Source organism: Bos grunniens, chromosome 26 (genome assembly GCF_055505025.1).
Source record: "Bos grunniens cultivar Pamir isolate PY7600 chromosome 26, Bosgru_T2T1.0, whole genome shotgun sequence".
Lineage (NCBI taxonomy): Eukaryota > Metazoa > Chordata > Mammalia > Artiodactyla > Bovidae > Bos > Bos grunniens.
In genome coordinates this window covers 19,375,735-19,386,117 of record NC_141190.1, presented here as the reverse complement: position 1 = coordinate 19,386,117, position 10,383 = coordinate 19,375,735, and the positions used below count along the sequence as shown (strand labels likewise).

General features: G+C 49.3%; 1 long non-coding RNA gene across 2 annotated transcripts; it reads left to right on the top strand.

Annotated features, from left to right (window-relative positions):
• Nucleotides 1–708: 708 nt before the first annotated feature.
• On the top strand, nt 709–4,906 carry LOC147344142 (uncharacterized). 2 transcript variants are annotated; one of them, XR_015155654.1, is made up of 3 exons: nt 709–1,554; nt 3,560–3,791; nt 4,456–4,906. It is a non-coding gene; the product is annotated as an uncharacterized LOC147344142 (long non-coding RNA). The 2 variants fall into 2 exon arrangements; XR_015155655.1 differs by having other exon boundaries at nt 1,000–1,554; nt 3,560–3,847.
• The last annotated feature ends 5,477 nt before the right edge of the window (nt 4,907–10,383 follow it).

Genomic DNA, 10,383 nt, shown 5'->3' with positions numbered 1-10,383 from the left:
CTACCCTGTCCAGGGGAAAATGGATAGAAGACTTCAGAGCAAGTGGTAGGATGCCCTGGAGGCAGAGAAGCCTGAGCTCACAGAGATAAGGAAGTGGATGGATGGATGGTCTCTGACTTGGGACCTGGACACGACCACAGGTCCCTCTGCCAGTCTACCTAAGGGGCTACTGGCACCAGAGGTGGGGAGAGGGAAGGAGGGGTCATTCAGTCAACAAACATTTGTTGAGATCAGGCGGTCCTGGTTTTTAATCCCTGTTCTGCCACAAACTAGTCATGTGTCCTTGGACAGGTCTCTTTACATCTCTAAGCCTCAGTTTCCTCATCTGTGAAATGGGTTTAATAAGCCAAAGTATCACATGAAATAGTGTATATGAAGGACCTTCAGAGTGCTGAATAAGCCATCAGTAGATGCCAGCTAATGCATGTTTTTATTAAGAATTACAGCTTGTTCCGTGGGAGGGACAAAGAGAAGCAGGATACAGTCCTCCTCTCCTTGGTTCGGGAACTCCCTGTAAGGAGAGACAGATATAAACAAGGGATTACAGCCACCTAGAATACAGTGGGATCATTGTTAAAACAATAGCGTGCCTGCAGTGGGAATCTGGAGGAGGAAATCATTAGTTCTGCCCAGAGAGGTCAGGGAGGACTTCCCAGAGGAGGGGACATTTGAGCTGGGTCATTAAGCAGATCACCTAGTAGAGAAGAAGGAGAAGGGCATTACAGGCAAAGCAACTGCCTTGAGCAAAAGCAGGGAAGCAGCAAAAGCAGCATGGGCTGGGGGAAGAGCCTGTGGCCCAGCAGGGGAGATGGGTAGAGGGCTGGAGGGTCATTTGAGGCCAGTCTAGAAAGAGCCTTCTGGAGCTCAGGCTCTGGGCTACAGTGCGTGGATGAGTTCCTGCCGCAGTGGGCTACTGCTGAGCATTTGTCAGCAAAGGAGTGACTGCTCAGGAGAGACGCCCCCAGGGGGATGGGGCACTGGAGGAGGGAGGTGAGAGCAGGGGCAGGGACTCGAGCCAGGAGGCTGCGGCTCAGATCCCGCCCTGCCCCCAGGCCGCACAGCAGAGCGCCTCCAGGTTTAGGGATCCAGGGCCCCTCTGCAGCAGTGTCATCCCTGGCGCCACAGCCTCCAGGTGCTGCAGACACTGCCACCCACGTGTTCCCTGCAGCAGGGGAGCCATCCTCCTCGTGAACACAGAGGTCCCGAGCCCTCTCCTGCCGTGCTGGGGGTGCCCTGGGAGCTCCCACACCAGTTTTGAGGCTGCCAGGAGGCAGCCTTGGACTCTTTTGCAGGAGGAGTGAAAAGACAGTCCCCACCTGTTAAGTTGATTTTCCTTTACAAAAAAAGAGCGTGTTGCTGATGAAGAGCGATAAGTGTCTTTCACTGGGGAGGAGAGGATTTTAATAACGGCGGCTGATGAGTTCTGCCCTGCTCCGCTGAGATACAGAGGCTCATTCTTCTTCCCTTTAATAACCCAGCACGACTGCACCGGGGAGGGAGCCAGAGCTGGCCGCTTCTCGCCCCGGTGGTGCCCGCCCTCCACCGCCAGCCCAGGTACCTCCCTCCGTCTCCCACTCTTCCCTGCTCCTTTCTTCTCCCTTGCCTCTCACTTTTCTCAGGGGGTCATGAGGCTGGGAAGGACCTTATGAACAAGACCCTCACTCCAGTGAGATGGATGGGCTGGCCTGTGGGGAAGTGAGCGCCCCGTCCCCTTGGTGTCACAGAGGCCAGAGATCTTGCCAAGGAGATTCACAACAGTAAATAGTATGTGGTTATTAAAAACATAGCTCCTGCCCTGCCCCAGAGCCTCAGCTTCTCAGATCTGCAAAGGGCCAGGGAATTGCTCTTTCCCTTAGCCTCTCGGGAGACCCAAGCAGGAGGCAGTCAGCCACTCTTCAAGAAACTCAGGGGTGAGCTTTGACAGCTTGCCACCTCGGACTCTCCTGCTAACCCCAGCCAATAGCTTTTTTTTTTTTTTTTCCAATTCCACTTTTTTCTCATTATCTCCATATTTAAGCCCTGAGCCATTTTGTGGTTTGGGAACTTGAACCGTATGATATGTGAAAGTTGGTCTTATCCTCACAGTGAAGTGAAAGTAGCTTAGTCCTGTCCGACTTTTTACAACTCCCTGGACTATGCAGTCCATGGAATTCTCCAGGCCAGAATACTGGAGTGGGTAGCCGTTCCCTTCTCCAGGGGATCTTCCCAACACAGGGGTCAAACCCAGGCCTCCCGCATTGCAGGCGGATTCTTTACCAACTGAGCCACCAGGGAAGCCCAGTGACTCACATATATTGAGCAAGTGTGGAAGGGATCAGGCAAGCACTTGGTAAGCCTATCATGAATCCCCAGCCTAACGTCTGCAGTGACAGTGTTAATCGGTCAGTTGTGTCCGACTCTTTGCAACCCCATGAACCAACCAGATTCCCCTGTTCATAGAATTCTGCAGGCAAGAACACTGGAGTGGGTGCCATTCCCTTCTCCAGGGGATCTTCCAGACCCAAGGATCAAACCTGGGTCTCTTAGAGCACTGCAGGTGGATTCTTTACCACCTGAGCCACCAGGGAAGCCTGCCTACTCTTTGAGGTGGGTCTTCTTCCTTCACTGCTGTTATGTAACTGGTCCAGGGCTCCAGGTCAGTCAAAGCAGAGCAGGGGCCAGGCCTAAACTGACAGTCTCCCTATCTCAGGCCCCAAACTCAGCTCCACAAGCTCCACTTGGGAAGTTTCTTTTATGGAAGCTTCTTTTCCCATAAGCGGTTCAAAGGCCCACTTTCCCAGTTGTTTCCCTTCCCCTAGGTCTTCCTGCGCTTGGCCCAAGAGCCCTCATCCCAAATAACTCTCTCCTTTCTGCACCCTACACCCCGGACTCAATTCCAAAGCTACCCAGTTTGCCCCCATCCTCCAGGCCTGTACACGGATTCCAGTTGATGCCCTCCTTCCTTTGGCCCTCACACCAAACCCTGGTGCCCCCTTCACCACAGCCCTCTCTGGCCTTCATCCCTTAATTATTTTCTGGCCTCCACACCAGCCCCCACTCCCACCACCACTCCGTGTCTGGAAAGACTGCCTTTGTTTCTTCCTCTCTAGAATTCAGCCCTCCAGACTTCCAACATTCCTGGATGGCTGGCATCATATCTTCCTAAACCCATTGCTGTATTTTGCATTATACCTTACTTAACCGTCTACCTTGGCTCTGCATTGCTTTCCACACTGAGACTAAAATCCCTTGCCACTCCAGTTCACATCTCTTGACTTCAACAGTATGACTTCTGTTTCCTATAGGTCCGACATATTACACCACGTTCTTTCCACCCACCAGGCCTTTGCCTCTATGGTTTCTGCCATCAATCAAGACCTCCCTCTTGTTTTCTCTAATCTCAAACCTTCCTTCCTTTAACTATCCGGTTCCAAGCTCCTCACCTCTACAAAGCCTCCTCTTTTACTCTTAATTCCCTGATGCTCAGTGTGCACAGTCGGCATCGCGCACTCTCACATTCATCTGTCGTTTTAGAACTGGTCTAAGGTCGTTTCAGGTCTGCGTGTTTTTCTCTCCCCAGGCAGATGTGACTGCTGTTGAAGAACAATATCCAGATCCCTTGCTCTGAGCACCTCCTCCCCGAGAATGCAGTGAGGGGCTTTAGGAACTTTGCCCTGAATGGAAATAATTCCGAAATGACCATCCCTTTAATTACAATGAATGACTCTGAAGTCCAAAGCCAGTGGACTGTGTGCTTTGTGGATGGAAATGATCAGATGATATAATGGGGACAAAGAACACGGATCTAAAAGGTGGGACACCTGCTTTGTAATTGCACATTTTCTGCTGAGTAGCTCTGTGAATCAGGGTAAGTCACTGGACTTCTCTGTCCTGAGGGGTCGGTCCAGATGTCCTGTGGGACCCTTTTTAGCTGTCACATCCTAGGATCTGTGCTGATCCCCCCACTTCCTGCCCAGCAGATGATCAAGGGCACATGTGTCTCTCTGGACCTTACTTTACTTACATATGGAATGGAAACTACAGCGATAGTAGCTAATTTATAGAGTTGTTGTAAGGATTAAATGCAACAATTCAGAAAGCTCTTAGCCTCGAGCCTTGGCCCATAGAAAGTGATCAATAAATGGTAGCTATTATTAAGTCACTTGGCCAGGGTGAAGAGAGCAGGGTGTGCCCATTGGAGAGAAGGTCATCCCCCAGTGTTCTGATCCAAGTGGGAAGTCCCAGAGTCCAGGAAGCCATCTGAGCCCTGAAGAGGTCAGGCCAGGGCCCTGGTTCTGGGCCTTGCCCAGCAGCCTTGCAGTGGCTGGAGCACCAACTATCCCATTAATGACAGCACTGCTGGCAGTTGGGGTGACCCTGTTGTATAGTCCCATCGATTTTCCCATTACCCTTTAATGCTGTGTATTAAAGGCTTTGCAGATCCACTCTGTTACCTTCTTTCTTTATTATCTCCAGGGCCTGCCCAGCTGCTTGGGAGGATTAAATTGCCTGAATGCAGTAAACCTCTCCTCCAGTTAAGACACCTCTTCCTGGGCAGAGCGTGGAAGCCATGAGCCTTGGAGTCCCTCCTGGCCCTCCCCTCATGTCACATGCACTGACAAGGACCGCGCAGAGAACACCGGCTGTGCCCCTGGAGCGACACACAACCCACAGTCAGCCGGAGGAAGAGATGCCAACAGAGCCAGATCCTCAACCCTCTGCTGGGTGTCTCCCTTGCTCTTACTTGGCCTCAGCCTGTTTCTGATGAGTCATTGCCATTGCTTGATCCTCCCCACCCATATCCATCATCCTGCTTCCTGTTAGCCCCACCTGTCCCTGCTCAGAACCCAAGATTCATCTTCTGGCCCTGCCTCATGGAGATTCCATTTAGTGTTCTGAATACTAATACATCCATGGTTTCACCTCATTCTGAACTGAAGTTCGCCTTCATTTTCTTATGCATGAATGGGACTGTAAGTCCTCTCATCAGGACAAGGGCAAGATGGAAACCATGTGGTTCTCAGAGAAGAGAGGTCAGGGAAACAAGCACTGTTCTTATTTTGAGGTATGACCAAAGATAATGAGGTTGATATTTCAGACAACAATGCATGTACACAAATTAATCTTCCCCCATTCACCTTGAAAAGCAAAACACCAATTCAAAGATGTACTTCCAACACATTTTCAGCTGGCATCCTAGTCAGCAAGTCTCATCTGAGGGTAGATTTGGTGGCTCAGAGGTTAAAGTGTCTGCCTCTAATGCGGGAGGCCTGGGTTCGAACCCTGGGTCAGGAAGATCCCCTGGAGAAGGAAATGGCACCCACTCCAGTATTCTTGCCTGGAGAATCCCATGGATGGAGGAGCCTGGTGGGCTACAGTCCATGGGGTCGCGAAGAGTTGGACACGACTGAGCGACTTAACTAACTAACTAATCAGAATTAAGTTTGGTGAACAAACTAAGTGATCAAACAGACAACTTTTCTCCTCTCTCACAATGATATAAAGTAAGATGACTTTATTGTCATATTGATACAAGGGTTGTCTCAATGAGAAGTTCTAAAAGATACTTTGGAATAAGTGTTGCTTCTCAAGGTGACAGCTTTGAAAGGAAATTCACTTAACATAATTAAGCTTTGATCTACTTATATATTAATCAGGACTTTTTGGTGGCAGGTGAAAGAAATCCTTGAGGGGGAAGAAATAATTTATTGTCTCAGTGATTGAAAGATCTACGGTTAGGTCTTGTTTCAGGCATAGCTGGATCCAGGGACTGAAATAATATCTTCAGAATTTGATCTTTCTTGATCTCTCAGGCCTTTTCCTGTGCTTTCTCTTCATTCTTGAGAAGGTCTTCCAAATTTGGTGGCCCCCAGCCACTCAATCTTCAAATCCAGTGGAAAAGAGAGCTTCACTTTCCCATCAGTTTCAACAAAAGGCCCTGGACTGTCACTGGCCTATTTGTGTGATACCCTTCCCTAAACCATCACCATGGTCAAGGGGCTGGAACTCCTGAGTGACCAGTTCTGGGTCATATGTGCATTCTTGGACTCAGATTTATCCCACAAAAACCATGAATGGTAAAGAAATGGTTCCACCAAGGGAAAAATGAGATTCTGGTACCAGAAGAGGAGTAAATGCTTTCTTGTCAGATGAAAACAGCAGATACTCACTATGTTCTTAAATGAATTTCATAGCTGCCATATTAAAGTGATAGCATCTTAAAGGCTTTTCTTTTAAAATTTGACTTGATTCTTATATCACAGCTCATAAAATAAATAGGTATGTAGATATCCCTTGAAAGTAATTTATACTTGAGCAAAATAAAAATGAAACTGCTCTGTTCACTTCTGGGGCATCTTTTGGTGTTTTTGAACTGAGATGTAGTACATTTGTCTGGACAGGTTTTCGGGAAGGTCTAACCAATTAGCATGGCTAGGTTCCCATTTGTTCTCCCATGTATACAACATCTGGCTGGCACGATGGGCAGTGCTCCGGGCTATAGAAGATGATAGTGGTTTTCAAACTTTCTTTAGAAGCAGAACATAGTTTGCAAATGCTATCCCCCAACTTACCAAACAGATGAGGGCAGAGCTGCTCTGATTGACCTGGGGTAGAAAACCCCAACCCCATCTGCTGAGCTTCCTCCCTGCCCTGTTCTCCTCCTCCTTACCCTCAGCCTCTGATTCATGACCGCAGAGTGCTGAGGCTCCAAGAAATGCGATTTGAAAACCACTGGAACGTAGCAAAGAACCCCACTCTCTATAACAGTCTGAACAGGCTTCTGAGCAGGCTTCAGAACCACAGCTGGGAGGAGCACAAACTGGACCTTAATTGGGCACTTACTGTTCAGGTTCCACACCTTCTCTACCTCAGTTAATGACTATGACAACTCTGTGAGGAAGCAACTATTATCCCTTTTGACAGACGGAAAAACTGAGGCTCAGAATGTCACAAAGCTGGCAAGGTATGGAGCTGGTTTCCAAGCCAAGTCTTTCGGATTCAAACCATCTCATCTCCTTGGATATTCATGAAGTCCTTGATATCTGTTGGTAAAGAATCTGCCTGCAATGCAGGAGACCCCAGTTTGATTCCTGGATCAGGAAGATCCACTAAAGAAGGGATAAGCTACCCACTCTAGTATTCTTGGGCTTCCCTTGTGGCTCAGCTGATAAAGAATCTGCCTGCAGTACAGGAGACCTGGGTTCGATCCCTGGGTTGGGAAGATCCCCTGGAGAAGGGAAAGGCTATCCACTCCAGTATTCTGGCCCAGGGAATTCTAAGTCACAAAGAGTTGGACACGTCTGAGCAACTTCCACTTTCACTTTTCACAAGATGCCATGTACCATCCTAGGCACTTAGATATGGACTGTTTCATTTGATTCTTACAAGATGCTTTCCACAAGGGAAAGAATCTAGACACCAAAGAGCACATGTTGTATGATTTTATGCAAATTTTAAAAATATATCTACCTAACCTATGATGGAACTTCCCACAGTGGCTCAGCAGTAAAGAATCCACCAGCAATGCTGGAGATTCATGAGCTGTGGGTTCGATCCCTAGGTTGGGAAGAATCCCTGGGGGAGGGTGTGGCAACCCACTCCAGTATTCTTGCCTGAAGAATCCCATGGACAGAGGAGCCTGGCGGGCTACAGCCTATAGGGTCCCACAGAGTCGGACACGACTGAAGTGACTTAAGCAGGCAACCTATGATGACAGAAATCAGAAATAGTGGTTCCCCTTGGTGGAGCAGAGGGGCCTGGGTGAGTGGCAACGACTGGGAAGGAGCTGGAGGGAGCCCTGTGGAGTGCTGGCAATGTTCTGTGTCTTGATCTAGGTAATAGTTACATGAGTGTGTGCATATATAAAAACTCGTCCATTGTACACTCAAGATTTGTGTGATTTATTATATATGAGTTACACCTCAGTTGCTTTTTTTTTTTAAATCAAAACCCTACTATTTAAAAAATTATCATTGTACACATGAGGAAACTATGGTTCAGGAAGACAACTTGTCTAGAATCATGTTGTAGAACTTCTCAATAGAAACCTTTCAATAGAACTCAAGGCCTTTGTGGTTCATCCCTTCTGGTCCATGGGCCTATCTAGGTATGGCATTTTCAGTGAACTGTGGTGAAAGCAGTGATCTCCTTAGATCGTCATCCAGAAAGAGCTGTGTGCTGCTTGAGACGGTGGTCGGTCAGACTTCAGACACCCAGGGCCATGTCTTCATCCCACCCTCCTTTGCCCACCCCATCCTCTCGTCCCCTGCTTGGCTTGCATTTGGTGGCTCCTTAGCTCGCCCTGATGTCCGTATGTTGGTCTGATGGCTATGCGAGCCCTCCCTGAGGATGAGAATAGAGCACTGGGCAAGGCCCGGGCTCAGAGCCAGGAGAAGCGAAGGGAGGGGGTTATGAGCAGGTGAGGGAAAGGAAGCCAGGCCTGCCCACATGCCACCAGGGACACTGCATCTCCTGCCAGAAGGCCTGGCCTCTGCTCCCTCTTTCACTCAGCACCTCCAGGGCTACATCCCCATGTTCCCCAGAGAGCCCTGGAGGGGTCATGTCTATCTATTCACGTCCTGCCTGGTCCTTTGCCTCTTCCCTTATGCTATAGAAGCGGCTTCTATTTTTAGGTTCCGTTGTAAGGGAGACCCTGGGATTCAGGCCAGGGATCCAGGGAGCTGGGAAACCACAGTCCCAGGGGCTGGATCAGCAGTATAACTGAGTGGATAGAATGGCAGCAGCCTTGGCATCAACTGAGTATAAATCTAAGTCTGGTAATGAATCACTGTAAGGCCCTTAGCAGGCCCCTGGCTCCCTGGATCTGAGGTGCTTGGCTAGGGTCAGGATCAGAGTGAAAGGCTTGCCTCCCTTCGGTCCCCTCTGCCTAGATCCATCCCCTGTGAAGCTTTTGGAACAATCAACCCCAAACTCAGATCTGCCCACATCTCTCTTCCACTTAAAACTCGATTCCTCCCCTCCCATCCAGTAGCAAAGTGAAGCTTTTAAGCAAAGAAACAAGTGCCAAACTAGTGTTGGCATCTGAGCCAAGTCATGAAGGATGAGTGTATTTCAGGAAGTGAACAGAGAGCCCACTGAGAGGACTCACGAGACAGGAAGCTGGAATGACCAAGGAGGACAGGTTGCTGCCATCAGGGCCAGGCTGGGATATTTGGACGTCACACACAGGCGCTGGCAATGGGTGAGAATTCCTGAACAGAAAAATCTGGCCATAATGCTCACACACAAAAAATTATTCTATTTAGGATGATCCAGAGAGGAAATAGGCTAGAGGCAGGAATATCATTTATTCATTCAACAAGCTTTTACTCAAGTGCCTCCTATGTGCCACGAACTAGTCTACATCCTGAGGAAACGGTGGCAAACAGAGAAAATGTGGATCTTGGTCTCATGAACTTGATCACCAACAGAAAAGAAACATATTGAACAAGTTTCCAATGTCACAGGTGGCATGAAGGAGATGTGCCAGGGATGAAGGCAGGGGTGCTCATCGGGGACCTCTTACCCAGGCTGAGGCAAGCATGATATTTCAGCAGGGACCTAAAGGATGGGAGAGGAGGTGCAGGAGTGGGGAGCAAAAGAGCACTCCAGAGGGCACCCATGGAAAAGGTCTGAGGCTACAAAGAGGAACACGCCACCCCTGGAGGTTTTTTACAAGATGACTCTAGTGTGAGCTCAGAGAGGAAAGAGTCCTGGTAGACGAGGCTGGAGAGGCTGGGGGTGGAGGGCCTGTGGGAAGCCCACCCATCATGTTAAAGATGGCTCTAGCCACAGGAGAATGGATGGAGGCAGGGGGCAAGGGGATGGAGGGCAGCCATTGAGGAGGTCACTGTGATGCCAGGAGAAAGATGGCAGAGCCCTGACTGAGGCTGTAGTGGGGAAAGGCCGGGAGCAGTTGGATTCCAGGGCCCACTGGGGAGGAAGAGGGAGCCAGATACTTGTGGAGGACTCCAGGGTTCCTGGCTTGGAGATGATCACAACAGAACTCTTTTCCCTGAATTCAGTCCCTCCTGAACACCAAATTATGTTCTGTGCTTTGCCCTTTAACCCAATTATAACCTCCTTGAAGCCAAATACCAGGTCTTGCTTCGCCCTGAACAACACCTGCCCAGGACTGTCTGGATAACAGATATTCAGTATGTTGCTGGTAAATGAATAGCCATTGAGGAAACGCTTGATTTGATCCTGTCTATGGTCAGTCATGGCCAGACCTGGCCTTCCCTCCCCCCCTGGCCCTCTCCCCCTTCTTCCACTCCCTGCTAGTGACAGGTAGAACCCAGGGGCAAGGGTCAGAAGTGGCTTGTGGGCCTGGTGCCACCTGGAATACTTAAAACATGAATTGCGAGTCAAGTGGCCCCTCTCACAGTTAATCGATGGCAGCAT